Raw genomic sequence first — 20839 nt, forward strand, 5'->3', positions numbered from 1 at the left:
GAGACAAATCTTTCTGTAAATAAATGACCAGATAAATGCGTATCCGTGGATTGAATATGAATTATGTATGTATTATATACATTACTTATGTGCATAAACTCTAGGTATTGTGTGAAGAGTGCATCCACGTGCACACGTGTAATACGTCCAAATATGAATGGCATAGCTGCATATGTATTTATATATAATATATAAAATATATAAAAATAATTAAAAATTACGTTTCTACACCAATCTCTCATATTATAAACAATAGCTTTAAAACGGGAATTTTCCCGAGCACATATAAAAAAACCATAATTACTCCAATATTTAAATCTGGTAACCCAGAGGATATTTCTAATTATAGACCTATTTCACTCTTATCAAATATATCGAAAATTTTTGAAAAAATTGCTAAAAAAAGACTAACTGTTTATAAAAAAAAACTCGATCATAAATGAAAATCAATTCGGATTCACAGAGGGAAAAAGTAAATAAACTTCTTCTGAAATTAAATATCTCGGTGTTATCATTGATCAAAACATGAAATGGACAAGCCATATTACAGAGCTAGTAAAGAGAATAAGGAAATGTATATATATATTTGTTAGGTTAAGAAATACTTTAAATGTGAAAATAATAAAAAATGTGTATTATGCCCTTGTCCACTCTCTGCTTATCTATGGAATTAGAGGTTGGGGAGGATCCTATAAAAGCAATCTAAATTCAGTAAAAGTTTCGCAAAAAATTATTATAGAAGTAATACTTAAAAAAAACTCTACTTTCTCGACAAAATCGCTTTTTAAAATATTTCCAGTACCAAATATCGATGATATATTTAAGCAAGCTTCCATTATAAAAATGTGTAAAGAAAAAAATAACAAAGAATTTTATAAACTAATGAGAAATGGAAACCAATTTATCACACCAAATTTTAAAACAACACAAATGCAAAACCATTATATTTTCCAAGCCATAAATAACTATAATAATCTCCCTTCTGAATTGCGCTGTATTGTTAACCAAACAGAACAAGTAAAAAAAATTAAACACTTTTTCAAAAAAAGCTTACACTGAAAAATTTTTATGTAATTTTTATATAAAAAATATTATAATAGATTTTAATAATTCATAATAGAATCGTAGCTCCCTTATCAGGCACAAGAGCTTCTCTTATCTGATAAGGAATACAAGTCCAACTTTGAAATAAACATTATATCCTGTAAATATGTATATGTATATGAATAAATTAAATAATAAAAAAAAAAAAAAAAAATATATATATATATATATATATATATATATATATATATATATATATATATATATATATATATATATATATATATATATATATATATATGTAATGCAAATATTATCAGACGATCTAAATCATAGGAGAGCATTGTTTTCGCAGTATTGAATAGTCAGTATCAATGTATTGAGTGCAACAAGAGTACGCAAATTTACTCGGTTTTAGATGTGCAGTACATAATTTATCATTGAATTATAATTATATCTATGTTTAATTGTATATGTATGTATGTATGTATATTTTCATAAATCAGGGTGGATTTTTCAATATTAATTTTAATAATATATGTATGTATGTATAAATGAATAAAAAAACATATTGATGCTGAGACATTTATTTTACGAACAACATATTAATATTGGTATGATATTATAACTATTAATACTATTACAATCAGAGAGAAATATAAAATTTAAAAAATTGGCTGAATAAACTGAATTTAAGCGTTAAAATACACATTACATTTGTATGTACATATGTTTTGATAATTTATATTTAAAAAAGCGGGCCATTTGTGAAGTTCAAACTTTTGGCACATGAAAGATAAAATATGTAACTTTTGAATTAAATTATTTTTATATGAAACACAGGGAGCTGTATTATTTTTAGAACATCTCGACTGGTCGTTGAGACATGTTATTTGAAGCAAACTTTGATTGCAAATTATTATTTTAACGTAAAAACGTTACATCAGACTGTTTTCTTAATTTATTTTTTGAACCATGTTTAATAACGAACTTCACTTGCAAAAATTATTACATTACCTATTACATAATTGTCATCGTAAAATGTGAATGAATATACCTCTATTTAATTATAGTTCTAATACACCCATGATTTATCTATATTTTTTTTCTTTATTTCTATTTTTTATGTTTTTTTCACGATTTTATGTTGAATTTTTTGTTATTTTTTTTGTTGCTACATTTAGATATATTATATAACTAACAATAATAGTAATTAAAATTAAACTACATATGCATGTGAATACATTGATTTCAAATACCTTAATTATATAAAATATACTGTCTAAATTAAACATAAGTAACATAGGAGGGCAGAAAAGATGGAATCTCCACTATATAATATATATTCAATAGAAATGTAAATAATGTTTATTTAAACAAAATATCTAATTTAGCAATAATAGTCGTAGAGTATAAAAAAAATATCCTTACACAAATCTATAACATTTTGAAGTCTCAACTACTATTCATTCTCAAACAACAAATTTTTTTTTAGATATATTTTTTCGTATTATTTCATGTTATTTGATTGTGGAATTTAAATTTAAATTTTACCAACAATTAAGCTATTTTTATATAGAACAATAGAAAAAAATTGAATCATAGAAACCATTTTATTTTTAATGCAAACAACATTCATTCAAAGTTCGTCCTTTCTTCCCCATTGGGTAATATCTTTATAATAATCTATTGAATATTGAATATAATCTACTGTAATGTATATATTAATGCGTATTTTAATTTCTTATTAATTACCTTTAACACATTCGCTACGGGGCACGCGGTGTCCACCAATTGTAATACACCTCTAAGATGACGGGGCACGTAGAATTCGCGTTTTAAAATCATTGTTGGTTGCAAACGCATAAAATAACACGTTTCCAAACATTCCGATCGTGAAATAGGACTTTCTAGGCTAAATATGCGCCGCAAAGAGGTGAATTCCACATTAAACAGAGAAAACACAAAATTTATAATAAAAAGTTGATAACAGACACTCATACAAATCGAGCTAAACACGTATGCGATTCTAAAAAATCAATTCAATCTATGTAGTAAATACATATACATATTATGCATGTATATATATGAATTAAAAGCAAAAACAAAAAACTACTAGGAACTATTAAGCGAAGCAGAATTTGAAAAGTCACAACATCTATATGTTTAATGAATCCACTGGGGAATGATTAAATCTAACTTACATTTAACGATTACATTCATTCAAAGTTAAAAAATATTGTGAGTCGTATATTTAACTTGTTACAATTGAAATTTGAAAATCAGCACCATGTTTTACAATCATATCAAAAAATACACATGTAATTTGTTTTCACAAACCGACCTAGATAATTCCACATGATTCAGTCAATTTTAAAGCTATCGAAGACTCTATTACACTAACATTATCAAATATGTTTGTATATGTGTTTTGAATTTAATTGAAATTTAATTCTTTCTCAGATAAATTTAATGCACGTATGAACATTATTTAGTCTTTAGTGTACGTTCTGAACCTATCAATTCCGATATTATCTTTCAATTGGTTCAATATATTACTACAACCCTGCATACCCTGCATACCCTGATGTATCCTTTTTTATGTTTATGTATTGGAAAATGATTTGCCAAGCAGATTATGTAATATAGAATGAGAAAATGTTATATATTAACTATTGTTATTTCACGCGAATACGTTTCATTTTCATTCGCTAAAACAACGACTTTTCGTTTATTTTTAGTATTGAAATTTAATAAATTTAATAAATTTAATAAAGTATTTTAAATTAAATGAAATAATTTGGAAAATCGGGCTTAATAAATGGATAAATGGATGGATTCATGACATGAAATTTTTTTGAACGCCATCCAGTGCATGCTTTCTAAATGTGGACTAATTTAACGCGGCCAAAATCCATTTTTTTTATAGTAGTTAAATTCCAGACTGGCCCAAAAGCGGTTAAATAAATTTGTCATCTGCTGTACCTCGTCAGTCTCGTTCATGAAGTCGACGAAAGTAACTGGCAAGCCTAAGCTACGCCGTTGATTTAGCGCAGCCCTGCTTCTAATTTCGAAATATTGAAACGGGACCCTACTTGGCTGGGCCGGCAAATCCCACACCTCGTCAGGAATGATCGTCTCCTCATATACGTAGAATGGGCTTTGTTGCAGAGGCTCCTGCGGCGGCACAACAATCGGTACTGGTGGCGGGGGAGGGTTTAACAGCTCCCCCGTCCGAAGCAAATGCTCCAGCTCACGCTCCTGCTCAGCATTCAGAGTCAGGTACCGTGGATTGGGATTCCTGGAATGGTGTGCTTGTGGTTCTTGTTGTGGTTGTTGCGGTTGTTGTGATTGTTGTGGTTGTTGCGGTTGTTGCGTTTGTGGTTCTTGTTGCGGTTGTGGTTCTTGTTGTGGTTGTTGCGGTTGTTGCGGTTGTTGTGGTTGTGGGTCTTGTTGCGGTTGTTGTGGTTGTGGGTCTTGTTGCGGTTGTTGTGGTTGTGGTTCTTGTTGCAGTTGTTGCGGTTGACGTGCATGGTGTTGCTGATGGGCAGGTCTTGGATTCTGTGCTTGATCCAAGACCATACCAGCGAGTCTTGATTGGGGAATCTTTGAAACCTCTTTGTTTAAATCGTTGGGATCGACGCACATGGTGGCGATCTGCTGAGAACAACAAGGATGTGTGGGGAAAGGTCAGTCAATTTTGATATCGAACAGTATATAAAATAATAGCACTTACAGGTGTGTTTTCACTTTCAGATAGACTGGCGATGGTGCACTCACTTTTTTTCATGTTTTTAAATATTCAAACTTTGTAACAATGTTTTTTTGTTTTGTTTTTGTTTCAACTTGTTGCAGGAAGCAGCTTTTGTGGTGAAGGTTGAAGTGTTGAAAGGTCGGATCGCTGGCGAGGAATCTACGTATGTAGATGCTGCTCTGCACCAAAGTCGTGTTTCTTTCGGGAACACGTCTATGCCTTCGGACACCACAAATAAATAATATTTATATTCACATCGTCTGTTATGATCAGATCAAAAGTTACGTTCAACCACCTTAGTTAGACAGTTGTATCAAATTATACATAGGCTAAGGACGAACAATGCGCGTGACGAGCGACGAGCATGTCAGCACCGGGCGAGGCTCGCCAACCAAATGACGTCTGCCCTACACGTGACTCATTTGTAAACACGCGCAGACGTGTAACTCGAGTAATTAACTGCATCGATAAAGATTGCCGGCGTTTGAATGCGGTGGGAACATAAGTGAAAACATGAGTGTAAACATGTACAGTACAAATATGTACGATAGAATAATTATTTACGTTTTTCTACGCGTTGAATGTGTTTATTCCACGATATCAAGATACACATACAAATATGACGACTCGGACTTGGATGTGTTTGTGACGATCTCGAATTAATCAGGCAATGTTTAGCAGTCGACCTGCCAGTTAAGATATTTTATCGATGTAATACTACATAAGCTTTAGACCGTTTAGACCCTTTCCCACCACCCATGATTTTATTTATAATATGAAATCGTACCGTAAAATTTTCATCCCGCTCATATTCGACCATTTCTTGTATTGTGCGCACATGTTTTTCAACACGATTTATATAAATAGAATCATTCTTCATTTCTCGAATGGATTTGGACGGAAATCGTCATTTCCTTTCGCGATATTTTATTCTATTTTTCCTTTTGTGCTTATTGGTCGAACCGTTTCCTTCAACAACGACTATCGCCGAGATCAGGTGAAGTAAAAGAATTTTTCTCAAAGATGCGTGGATTGATATTGCATGTACCAAAATACATATGTACATATGTGATATATGAAGGAAAGCAATATTGAAATATGTCGACGGCAATAAAGAAAATCCATTAACTCTTGTCGTTTTGTTATATTTTAAATTATTGGTGTGTGGTTTAAAAATCATAGTCGTTTTTATAACATTATTGCGAATATGCATACATACATATATACATTATTTACTCGAAATCTCCGTAGACGATATTTGCACTGATTGATTAACAACACGATTCGATTCCTATACATTCAAAACCTTCCCAATTGAATTTTCAAAACACTCATTCGTGAGTTAAAAACACTGTACATTATCATATGTACATACATGTGCTTAATTTTAAGTCAAAATACGCTATAAACTTGAACGTGTCGAAACGGACACACTTAAAGTATATAATACATACATATATGAAAATTTAAGCATTTATACAAAAAAAAGTCATTTTCGAGCATTTAAACTTCAATTATGACGCATTATTTTAGATTATATTACAGACTTTTGTCAAATTGTTATACATATAATGACTCATTCTTTTCCTCGACTTTTATATTGGAATTATTTAATATACACCAATGAATTATAGATATAAACACACACCAACATAGCTTCTATTACTCTTTAAATAGCTTTGAAGGGGGAGATAAATTCAAAAATTGATAGAATATTAAACACTGATCATGTTTAATAGATATAAACAAACAAAGACTACATATCTCTGGATATGTAATAGTGAAAATTGGGATAGATTTTCACATCTCTGGGAGAGGGAAAATTTATATTTTATAGCATGAATTTAATTCGATCAAAGATTGAAAATCTCTAATTTTTTTCTTTGAGTTTGAGTTTAGCCTAACTCTATTAATCTCAAATATAATCCACTTTGGTTTCATATTTCTAAAAGTGCTGTCTATATACTTAGATAGAAATATGATTTTAATATTTTAGATGTACGATGTAAGATTTGATATATGTACATCTTGGAATAAATACCCGACAGTACAAAAATGTACATTTACATTTATAAGGTCTACTCAATGAAATATGAGTAAACGTTCCAATACGATATACTGATTCCAAATAAATAATAATACATAATATAGAACATTTGAATTGTGAATATGAAACCGAAAAACGAAAATTCAGTTAAATTAAATTAAATAAATTTTGCTTAGTGCAATTATTTGGAATACGATATTGAAATACGAAACTATGTATTATTCATATAACTATATACAGCTCTCAGTGATAAATTCTACTAGAAAATATGTATTATACATATGTACATATAGCCAGCAGTTTGGCTTAGTGGTAGCGTATATATTTAGCACCACTGAGGTCAAAGGTTCGAGTCCTCGCCATCTGCTGGTTAGATTTGGAGGTTTTGTGACTCCAAATCGATCGTTTCTCTATCAGAGTTTGCCAATTTGATCTGATCATTGCTGAAACGGTTCCTGAAAATTGGTATTAGATCTAATCCTGTTGTCACAAAATCTGTCTGTGTATAAAAATTATACACAGTAATCTGAAATCTATAGATACATATCTCTATAGACATCTCTATAATTTCGTATTAATTATATGTATAAAAATTGTACACAAAAAAATCTAAAAATAATCCATAGATGTCTCTATGATTATTATTTCTGATTAATTGTTATATGCTATATATTCTGATTGTATATGTATGTATTACTGTATTTCTGATTTCTGATTGTTTATGTAGTCTGTATTTCGTTAACGTACACCCGTCGCATTGGAGCAAATCTGTAATGGTGAGTGTATATTGATTTGTAACAATAAAAAAAAAATATAGAACATATTTTGCAATTCAAATTCTACACCTTTTGCTGACGAATCTTTTATTGAACGATCTACTCTAGATTATCCGGGGTAATGGGTATAATCCGAGCTATTGATTTTTAATCGCCAATATGTATATTATACTAGAGCAGATAGCAGATTTATGTACATGTATTATTAATTTATAAAATTGGGCGTTTTTAAAAATTTTCCCTTTAACGATTTTCTTATATGCATGAAAATTTTCCAAAGAACTATGTACATATATAAGCTGTTATACATATTTGAAAGTGACGAAAGTCCAATTTTCAGTTCCACTTATTTACTTTTTGAACCATAGGCTCTATTGATCCAAAAAAAATTATGAAATAAAAACATGCAATAAGTTGAAAACCGTAGATTTGCATTTTACATATGTACATATAAATGTGGGATCTAGTTGTATATATGTATATATATATATATATGTATATATATATATATATATATATATATATATATATATATATATATATATATATATATATATATATATATGTGTATATATATATATATATATATATATATATATATATATATATATATATACATATATATATATATATATATATATATATATATATATATATATATATATAAATGTAGGATCTAGTAAAGTAAGTAAGACAACTAGATCCCACATTTATATGTATGTAAAATGCAAATCTACAGTTTTCAAATTATTGCATGTTTTTATTTCATAATTTTTTTTGGATCAATAGAGCCTATGGTTCAAAAAGTATTGGGGACAAGGTGGTCGGTGGCAGATGATTGGTCTCGTTTTACAAATGAAATATTGTTACATGTCGCATTGACAAGCGGCAATCAATTTTCTAGGTATTCGAGAAAAATAGAGAAAGTATTGTTGACATTTTTGTTTTTTCTTTATTGGGATGTCTCGAGGGGTATTTGGTCTGGGTTTCCTCTCTCAACACCACACTATCCTTTTATTTAGTTTTTTATTTTTATTATATACGAATAAGCGCGCGTGGGTGTGTGTGTGTGTGTGTGTGTGTGTGTGTGTGTGTGTGTGTGTGTGTGTGTGTCGCTGTCTCTTCGAATAAGGTTTTATTTTGGAAATCAACCTTTAGTTTTTCACGCGCCACATTTTCCCAAATATTATTAAGTCATCGCGACCGAAATAGAGCGACGATTGACAACACAATATAATAACGCAATTCTCCGAATCTCACACATTCCGCAGGACAAAAGGAAAGCTTTATCTTTAAGCATATCTCGCATTATCGAGCGTCACCGCTAATTATTATTTTTTTGCAATTTTTTCCCCCCTCGAGGAATTGCGGAAAAATTTCGGCAACGTTTCGATTTCGTAAATGGGGTGGGAAATTGTGCTCTCCGACTAATTGGCACCTCATTGTTGTCCGGCGAGTGAATTTTAATTTGCTCACTAAAGCGAAATACGTAACGCAGTCTGGAAACTGTTACGTATTTATTTACGAAAACTTTTTGACTTCGCTTGAAACGACGACGGAAAACCACGCTCAGTCAATTAAAATCAAAAATTTTCAGTTTCTGTAGGCGTTTTACATTAATTTATATAACTTGTTCGTTTGTACTTTTGCGATAACGGCACGTTGATACTTTTGCTTATTAAATTCACTGGTGGTGTGATTGAAAGACGTTTTGTTATATATATATATATATATATATATATATATATATATATATATATATATATATATATATATATATATATATATATATATATATATATATATATATATATATATATATATATATATATATATATATATAAAAAATGATTAAAACAACAAATTTTAGCGTAGTGAGAATTTCTGCAAACTACATACATATTTATTGAAATGTCAAGATTTGTGTTGCTCGTAAAAATCTAAAGAATACTTTTGCCCCCTAAAGGAAGAATATAATAAATTTAATGAAATTCACACCACCGTATTTCTAAAAACAACTTTGATAGTAGTTTAACTGTTGAGTTAGTTTTTGAAAATTCCTAAAAAAGCGATAAAAGTTTCGCAAACCGGAATGGTAGTTAAACTAGGGCGTATTTTCACTCTCTATATGTAAATATCCCTAAACTTCATATGAACTGCACTTGAAAAATATTTGAAGCGACTGAAAGATGCATTTCATAAGATTTTCTTTTCGTGGAAAAGCTCGAGAAAGTTCTCAGAAAGTACTCGCGCAAGATATGCATAGAAAATTTTTATATTTAATTGATAATGTTTGAATGAAGACATGAATGTCGTCTTCAATTTGGTCTGTAAAAAAATCATATAATTATACGTCATTGCCATTTATATACAATATATGTATATGTACGTATTCCATAAATAAATTAATGATATTAACAACTTACTGAATTTTAAATTAAAATTTTACTAACGTAAATATTTCAAAATACGAAACACGAACTCAAAACTAACAAAAAACAAAAGTCAAATTCTACCGACCGAACAATTGTAATTGGCCAATGACATTTTACGTAAGCCTCAAGCTAGATTGGTTCGACTTTAACTATCTGACCATTTATTTAGAATACTGTTCGCTAAATATAAAATATTCATCATTACATACCTTCATATACATATATACATATATATAAATTACTGACCGCTCGTTTATTGATCCGAATGTGCCAATCGTTTATTTTATTCACCGACCATTCATAATAATAACTGACTCAAAGTCATTTAAAGCTACCAATCAATTAAATACGAGACCCTAAATGTGATGACAAACAGCGATGAAAGTAAAAATAAAAAACAAAAAAAAATATTCATATATATTATATGTATATGAAACCTTTTTTACATGGAAAATATTTCATCGAAAAAAGTGTCGGTTTATTCGCATAAATAAATTTCGTTATACGCAAAAATTAACTTCCAGTCTATTTAGTAACAATCGAAATGAAAAATAATCTTTTACGAAATTTAACGTAAGATAAAGAAAAATAATTCTAATAAAACTTTTTATTTTTATCTGAAAAGACTCACCATATAAAGATAGATAATACCTTACATCTAAAAATAACTATGCAGATTAATGGTCGTATCCAGACTCAATTATGTATAGAGATAGCCGCTTAAGCTTTTCTTTAAAAAAAAAAGAAATACTTAACACCTAATATAAACCAAATAGATTCGATGCTTCAACGAGATAAAGTTTCATACAACACTTACATATGTACATATATCTAAATGGTAAAGTAGTGCACTGACAAATTGAATATATATGTATATATATATATATATATATATATATATATATATATATATATATATATATATATATATATATATCCATTTCTAATAATATTACCAGGCACGTGTACATAATATATATAAGCGTATTGCAGTAGTGACATATATTATATTTTAAAATATTCACAGACAGAATTTAAGACTTAACCGATCCAGTAAAAAGAGGTATGTTTTTAAAAAACCTTTTTTTACTAAAGATTTTATTATTTTCTACCTTTTAGTGTTACAGAAATTACTACAATACCGCAGGCAGCCCGTGAGAATTACTAAAAAATATTTGCTGGTGTATATAACTGAAAATGTTAGAGTAGCACTGATTTAAATGCTATAGACATTTATTTATGAATACAAAATTTTTCGAATTATTTTAACTATTTTATACATAGTAATTTAATTATCATTTACAAATTAATTATAATTATTTACAAATTAATTTAATTATTATTTATAATTATTTTCATTGTTGAGTAATATCGCATCTAAATGACTTTAATGGCTCTTTAAAATCTCAATATGTAGTATTTCTATAAATCATAGTCATCAAGTCCAGTTGCAAAGATGTTTGAATCTTAAAATTCCATAAATGAGTTTATGTATATACAGAAATGAACTTTTCAATCATCAGATAAATTAAATCAGCTGATAACTAAAAATAAAACTATCACTGTTTGATCTGTGTACATATGTATGTAACTTGTATTGGTTAGAAAGTTTGCTTTGGAGGATTAAACAATTAAATTTGAGGTTATGAGTTGCAGCCGGAGATACATATGTATACTCATTTATGCAGTTAAGAATAGGTTATTAATGAGTGATTGTCCATAAATGAGTTTATGTATTTACAGAAATGAACTTTTCAATCATCAGATAAATTAAATCAGCTGATAACTAAAAATAATTGTATGTGATGTATGTATGTAAGCTTATTGTAAAAAACTAAATGTATGTAAGCTTATTGTAAATCATATTAACAATTAGATACAACATAACTTCTTATTGAATACTTGTCTCGCAGATAAAACCGACTGAGGAGATATACAGTGAAATGTCAGATTTGACATATTTGGCCAAAAATCAATATATATCGTGTATTACATTACATGAAGCTAGACGCCAAATTTGAAATTTATATATACATATGAGAGTTAAAACTATAAATATTTAAATATTAGAGATAACGAGAACCTATAGAGCAAATTTTATAAAATATAGAGTGAATTATAGGCGTTTAAACAATTAAAATCTGAAATAGCATATCAAGGCGAAAAGGTTGAAGATAGATTATGGTAGCATTACGTACCGTCATAAACGTCACCGTATCCGAGATTCTGGATATTTGTTACGCATTGTATACGATATTTTATCTCCAACGTAATGGAGATACATACAAGACGATACATTTACGTATATTGATGACAAAAATGAGCAATATGGCAAAGTATGAAAACGATCGGATAAGAGATAAAAATGACCACTGACACGAAAGCCATGTGAAACGTAAAGGAGGTATGTAATAATAATAAAATTAGCATCATCGGAATCGTAAAAAATCTTCAGCGAACGGTATTGAGATAAAATTCACTACATAGAATTAAGAATCATGTTGCTAATCTCTTATTAGCAGAACTTTTGCGGCATGAAAATGAAATAAACTGGAGTTTATGTACATATTGCACGGTCACAAAATATCGTATTAGCGGCCAGTAAGCGTTGTGGACCCAACATGATACAAATATGAGTCAGCGGCTGTCATAGTGTTTAGCATTAAATGAAATATTAAACCGGCGTGGAATAATATTTCAAATAACTTTAAACTTGCTCGTATAAAATTATTTCGCGTAAGCATTTTATTTTTAATTTCAACGATGATTCAATGTATATCGCAATATGTTGGCTTACAGAGAGTTCATCAATATGCAAGGTTTCAATCAAACGGGTTGTCAATATCGTTTGCATACTGCGAAACGATTTCGTTTTTTTTTTGCTTGCTTGGGGGGTGGGGCTGGGGAGTTGAAAATAAAGCGTCTGTTGTCATTTTCATCTGGAAATAAATTCATCAACTATACAATAAACTTCCACAACAATGGACTACAGTAAAAAGCAGCTGAGCTTCAACCCGAAAATCGTCACTAATAACTACCTATAGATTGCGAATAATATTGAAATATATGTACATGTGTACGAGGGACGTTCTAAAAGTATCCAGAACATGTAAATAAATTATTCAATTGAATTAAGACATGTTTATATACAGTGCTTTTAAGCCTTTTAAGCCCTTCATGCTTAGGGTTGCCAAATTTCTTCCAAGTCAAACCGTGACCCCCCCAGAAAAAATTAAACAATATTCTTAGTTTCTTAATAACCACTTAGTTTTTTCCTCTCCCCGAGATTTTGTTTCGCTTGGGCTGCCATGTATGTAGCTTCTACTTAATATTTAATTTATATTAAATATGAAACATCAATTTGTATATTTTTATTAGATTTGGTATACATAAAATCGAAAGTCCTCATCGAAAATTATGGGAAAATGGATAGGTAGAAAGTTTACATATGTACCTATGTATATACATATCTATATATATATATATATATATATATATATATATATATATATATATATATATATATATATATATATATATATATATATATATATATATATATGTATATATATATATATATATATATATATATATATATATATATATATATATATATATATATATATATATATATTATATCGTCCTAGACGTAAAAACTGTTCGTGAAATGTTCATAAATTTGCCCGAGAGGAAATTACAAGAAGTCACCCACGATATTTACTGACGTGAAATATCAAATATAATGTATGTGCTCAATATTATTCCTGGAAACGGGTTAAATTTTGAGATGTTTGAGATGTTAGTCGTTTGACTTTAGCCAGATTCGTATGTACGTCTTGTGTATCGGTCTTTGTCGTAAAGTCTTCAATCACAGACTCGAACTTGAATACTTTGAGCGAAAATTTCACAGATTATTGTTTATTCGAGTTTCCGCTTGATGATTAAGTCAACATGTTTATCCAAATTTTAGAAAATAAATCGCACGTTTTCGAACATACCGATAATTATGTATATGTCAAAATAAACTCACCATTAATTAGATGCAAAATACAGATACAATATACCATCAAATTTGAGATAAACCGCCCCCCCCCCCCCTCAATTTAACTATGTAGGTATTTATTAAATCTGCGAAACAAAAAAGAGAGTACAAAGCATTCAGTACTTGCATTATTAAAAAATGCAAATACCTACATTGTATTTTTTATATAGATTCGATAAAGCATTAAAATCACAATCCCCATTTTTATGAAAATGATTTTCATTGTTCACTGAAACATTTATTTCCAATTAACCTATCGAAAACTAGCCTAGAGCTTGTAGTACCTGGAATTCCCGGGACTCGGATCGGGCCTGGGGTGCTTGGAACTGAAAAAATCCCTAATTTTCACAAATGGCGAAGCCCACCGAATGTTTTAAATGAAAAAATAAAAATCCACCTCTCTATTGTGCAAATATGAAAAATTCTCGATCAAAGCAATCACTATGGTAAATAATCGGCTTACATGTGTACGTCCAGACAACAATGGATCCGCAAATATCACGCATGTTTGTTATATCACACGTTGAAATTTCGACGAAAAAAATACCTCAAGTGAGACGAAATGTGGAAATTTACCATACATTTACATATACATAATATGAACGACTAATATCGTTCGATCTCAACGTCAACACGAGTTCCTGTTTCTATTTTCGCTTCGAAGATATTTAAATAAGTAAATTCACAGTTGCGAAAAATCTCTAGTCATCGAGGCGGCGGAATAATTTTAGATCGTTTTCGATAAGAAAAATTGCATTATTTGGTTAATTTTAAACTTCATGGTCGTTCTTTGTAAAATGTGAAAGAAAACTAGATACAAATCTACAAAACCAAACATTTATTTTGCTTATATTTCAATTGAACATGACCTGCCTTTACAGACTGGTTCAATGCCACGAGCGTACTAATACAGATACAATACAATAATACAATTATCCACTTAATCGCCATAATCTCCTTCGTATTTAAGGCTATGACCCAAAATTAATTTTGGACATATGAAAATATCCTGTGATACTAATGAAATTGAAAAAAGTCAATATTTTTCGTTGGTTTGTGATATATTCAAGAGGTAGTGTCGACGGTTGGCATTCAAAACACATAACAACATAATCGAATCGGTTTCTACAAACGCGTGGTTAATTTAACAAGCATTATATACAATGCGAATTCATTCAAACATCATCCGCAGTGACATATATACATATATGGAGGAATTTTTGCAGCATTTTATTATAGAAATTGGCGAATCTCAAGACACCTAATAACTTGAGATTTGCAAGAGAGATTTGGAAAGTAGATTCCAATTTACGAGAACAATTTCAATGAAAATCAGAAAAATTGGCAAACTCTGTAAGGAAACGATCGACCTGGAGTCACAAACCAAGGTCTGAACAACAGATACTAGTGGGAATCAAACCGTGACCAAGCATAATATGCTATCCACTAGTCAACGCTGCTGTTCCACACCAGTCCATAATACAAATGGCTTAAAAAAGCTTAGATACAAAGTTTTTTAATGAAATTAGCATAATATCTAGCGATTGCGTGATTTGGCATGAAAAATAGGCACATGATTTGACTTATTTATTTCAGGAATTCATCAAGGTGAATAGTACAGTTATTTTGACTAATCGCGATTTGGGTAATCTTAGTTTAAGCTCAAGTTCCTGATATATATTTCCTAAATACAATCTGCTTTAGGTCATCGAATTTAGAGAGTCTTTACTTAATATTATGTATTAGATTATTATGAGCATTTATAATAATTGTAAATAGGTTTTTGAGCTCTTTTTCCTATTACGCTGTACATATTATCATTATAATAATATAATACTATGATTACTAATAAAATTAATCAAAAATTGTAAAATAGAAAATGATCAGTAGATCAGTAGCTATTAAAATAGATATAAGATGTATTGTGAATATAATTTAGTAATAATAAAAAGCATTTAAAAATCAAAAAGTTCCTGAGATTTATCTCTAGTGTTTACGGCTTCGAAAAAATTCACAAGCCAACTCGAAAATACATATGTAGTAATTTCCGTTTGTTACAGACATAACTAACAAACTAACCAGTAGATTCTATGACAGAATCACTAATAACCATACACTAACACTCTTGTGAAGTGAGTCGCGGTGATTACAAAATGTCTATACCCTTCAGGTATAACACACAGATTACCGAAACACCACAATCTGCTTTAGATCGTCGACTTTAGACAGTCTTTACTTATTATTATGTATTAGATGTATTATGAGCATTTATACGAATTATTGTAAATAGGTTTTTGAACTGTTTTTCCTATTATGCTCTGTACATTAACATTAGAATAATATAATACTATGATTGCCAACAAAATTAAATTAAAATTGTAAAATAGAAAATGATCAGTAGATCAGTAGCTATATCAAAATAGATATAAGATATATTTTTAACATAATTTAGTAATAATAAAAAGTATTTAAAAATCAAACATATGTACTATGTAGTAAATTTCTCGTTTCAAGTTTTATTTCATATCCAATTTAACTTCACGTAGTAAATCGACCGGGTGAAAGTTTGCCCACGTTGCAAATAATTGCAGCGTATATATGTACATATGTACATACGTGCACACATCATTATTGAAGCGAAATCGAACTAGGATAATTGCATCCTCAATTACGACTGTAAGGAGAGAAAATGCCAAACGGAAACATGGACGTTAAACACAACTCGTGTGCAACATCACGTGTTATTTATTGAATTGAAACTAATTACAGACACACACCCTTCAAAGCCTTATTGCACTTCAAATCCCTTCCATTTATTTACTAAACTGGCGTTACTCGAGCAAATGAAAGTCGGAACAAGAAAAACTCCAACATGTACATTTTACAAAAATGTAATATTTCACCCACGTTTGATTAAAATAATTGAGTATAATGTTCTGATTACAATCAAATTAAAAATGCTGTCGAAATTTAATCAAAACTTCGAGACGATTACGTCTGCCTATCACATCTATGTATATACATATGTAAAATATAATTCAATTACAGAACTTTTGACGGGATTACTTGAAAATTTTTGACGTTTTTACCGCTTCAATATTTGGAATTTCCACCAAATTTTTGAGACTTCAACATTAAGTTAATTGTTTTTTAAATTAAAAATATTATTTAGTGAGACCTATGTATGTACAACAACCGAGCATGCTGTCACATTGTAAGGACGAAAAATAATTTATTTATTTATATTAAATTATTTCTTATTTGACTACATAATATTATTACAATATGACTCAATGCAAGGTCTTTAATAATATTACTGTAAGTTTTGCTGTCCATAACATGACGTTGACTTTTACGGTCAAAAAATGTAAATTTCCATTAATATAAAATATATATGTACGTATTCCATAAATAACTTAACAATATAAACAACTTACGTATTTTACATTAAAATTTTATTTATATAAATATTTCAAAACACGAACAAAAACTTACAAATTATAGGCGTTTAAACAATTAAAATCTGATATGGCCATATCAAGGCGAAAAAGTTGGAAGACACGGGACGAACGCTTGTTAAACGTCAGGAAGGTCTACGTGCCCCGTTTTTAAAACGCGTTGTATACGATATTTTATCTCCAACGTAATGGAAGACGATACATTAACGTATATTGATGACCAAAATGAGCAATATGGCAAAGTATGAAAACGATCGGATAAGAGATAAGAGATATAAAAAAATGACCACTAACACGAAAGCCATGTGAAATGCAAAGGAGGTATGTAAAAATAATCGCTATACGCACGAACAATATTGTATTTTTTGATCAAAATGCAATGCGAAACTGAAACGAAATGTGATTGGCCATTGCAGGGTGAGTGAGAGGGTGGGGGGGGGGGGGTTAATATGTATAATTAATACAAATTTAAATATTTATACGTGTATACAAATCCACTTGTACAATTTAGCCACACATACATACATACATATATACATCAATAATTGAAAAAGCCCATGTAAAAAAAGATAGACGTGTTTATTCGAGAGTTTAACTCTAAAATAAATAAGCACTGAAGCGTGAAATATAAACATTTTTTCCACTGTTTGTTTTTCAATTCAAACCGTACAATTCCGAAAAGGAAGAACATCGCATTTTCATTCACCGATCAAATATTTTCACATTTATCTCGAACAACTGACAAACATATGTATGTACGTATATAGTATGTGCAGCTATTGTTACTGATCTCGTATCACTTTCACATTAACATTACCGAACACACATCGAACAATTAATGAATCGCTGACGTTGAAAGATTATCCATCATATGGACAAGTTTCCAACGACCCATTTGTCTTCGAATTTTGACGGATGGTATTCACATACAATATGCATATGTACATACATAAACTATATCATAGATTTTATACACGTAAAATAATATTAAGATAATATTAAAAAAATCTATCACACTGTTTCTCGGAAAAAATTGATTTTCATCGCCTCATTGATTCCAACAATACACGAAAAATTCAAATATTGCACGGGTAAATCTATTATTGCAAGTAAATGTAAATATTTCAACACACGAAACACGAACACAAAACTATCAAAAAAAAAAAAAGTCAAATTCTACCGACCGCACAAACAATGTTGTATTGTAAAAAATATAAATTTCCAACAATTGATTAATATTCAATCAAAAAAAATTTCAATAAAGCTTTCGGTTAGCCCTTTGGATGCTGATCAACGAAGAAGAAGATGGAACTAGTTTTGGAAAAATACATTCATCAATAGACTTATATTGTTTATTTTATATTGTTTCAAGATATATTAGAGAGTCTAAAAACCACACCTTTAGAAAACTCGAAATCCTCGGCGGTAGTTATCTAGGATTTGTTTGAATTAGCTACAATTTTTATACCCGCTTCCTATTGGATTTCTAAATAATTCTAGTTTGAAATGTTGGCGCAATTTTCAGACTCCAAAGAAATATTTGAAAATAGCAATAATTCTTCTCGAAGATAGTAAGTCAAAGCCTAGCATACATTAAGAGAGAGAATTTAATTTCAGTGGGACTCCAAATTACAGACCCAAACTCCAATATGCTCCGGACACGCGAACAATTAAGTAACACCATTATACTTGGATCTTGGATACAAGAACAGTGAATCAAATTAAAGATATTCAACAATATAAAACGACGACGTAGTAATAGTTTTTCGGAAATGTTATGTAAAATCGTGAATGTGTGTGCGTAGGCCACACTGTGCGTCGCGTCACTTATTTTAATCCATCATTTCGCAAGTCTCTTCCGTTTTAATTCGTTTAAATCATTGAGAAATAGACGGTAGGACGAGGATATGGACGATGGTGAAATCTTACGCGATCTCACTGTTGGATTGAATAATTCATTCTGAACGAGCAACGGGGAAATTCCGGAAGGTGAGTTTGCATACAACGGAACGGCTGAACGCTTTTGTTGTCCCTTTAGCTCGCTCCAGCTCTTTTCAAACGGTGGGATTGCCATTGAGCCTACGTCCCCACTGCCGACATTACAGCGCATTGTTTCTGCGAAATAATTTCAAACCTACCACTTTTTCGGGATGAGCTGCGCGACCTTTTCAACTTTGACAGACAGAATATTTCGTTTCACTAAAATGTACGTGTAATGTACGCATTTTTAAAAAGCCTTCCCAGCACGTGTCTACTATTCGCAATTGCATATGTTTAATTTTGCTAGACTACGTTGTACATCTATTTATTTAAAAATAGATGGGGAAGGCGGCAAAGACGACAGACAATACATCAATTATGCATAAAAAAATATATTATTTGCCATCATATGAAATTAAATCATTTACATTTTATATATGTATATATATATATATACATATTTATCGAAACTGTATCAGTGACCGAATATTGGAAATATCTTAGATATTGAGTATATCTAAGTGTTATGAAATAAAAACAGTGTGCGCCGGATATTTGTATCAATGAGCAAAAACGATAATTCAACTTACATACAAACTGAGACACGTCTGACAAACCAACAATACATATTTATTTTATTTATTTTTAATACATTTTATACCAGGAAGGCCTTACAGGTAATTGGCCAGGAAGGCGTATTGGGGCTATGTATTCGGTCTTCCTGGTATAAATTAAAGGCTAAATGGATTATTCGTCACATTGCGGTGGTCAAAAAGACAATTTTTGCCATGAAAATCGCGAATACACACAATATTTGGCACTCAAGTTCTCGTTAGTATGATAGTTATCGTTAGTATGATGGACTTTTCGGCTGCCAGATGTTCCGCTATGGAGAATTTAGTGAGTCCTTTAAGACCAGTAATCACCGAATCAAATAAAAAAAATTAGAAAAAATAATTGATAGCAATTTGTGAATTAAGTCAAACGGAAATAGTGTTTTTGGAACTGAAAATTGGACTACCGCCACTTTCAAATATTAACGACTATATATATAATATAATGATATCTTGTGTTCATTTGAATATATGTAGACTGAGCATAAACAATATTAAAAATAAACAGTGCCTATTATTCAAAACGTTAGCAGAATAAAATAAAAACATCGCAGCAGGGATTTTCATAATTTTCATGAGACGACAAAAAATTACGTAACGTTTTTAAATTTAGATATATAAAGAATAAATGAACTGTTTACCGAAATCATTTTAAATGTTCCATGAAATGTCTATTAATTTATTTTGTT

At 30.0% G+C, this 20839-nt stretch overlaps 2 protein-coding genes across 2 annotated transcripts in view; one reads left to right on the forward strand and one right to left on the reverse strand.

Annotated features, from left to right (window-relative positions):
• Positions 1 to 20839, forward strand: part of LOC143922798 (uncharacterized) — a 289933-nt gene that overhangs the window by 135154 nt on the left and 133940 nt on the right. The gene's annotated exons all lie outside the window — the stretch shown is intronic.
• bma (SCY1-like protein bma) overlaps positions 1 to 20839 on the reverse strand; it is a 193453-nt gene that overhangs the window by 88423 nt on the left and 84191 nt on the right. The gene's annotated exons all lie outside the window — the stretch shown is intronic.

This window comes from Arctopsyche grandis, chromosome 2 (assembly GCF_051622035.1).
Source record: "Arctopsyche grandis isolate Sample6627 chromosome 2, ASM5162203v2, whole genome shotgun sequence".
Lineage (NCBI taxonomy): Eukaryota > Metazoa > Arthropoda > Insecta > Trichoptera > Hydropsychidae > Arctopsyche > Arctopsyche grandis.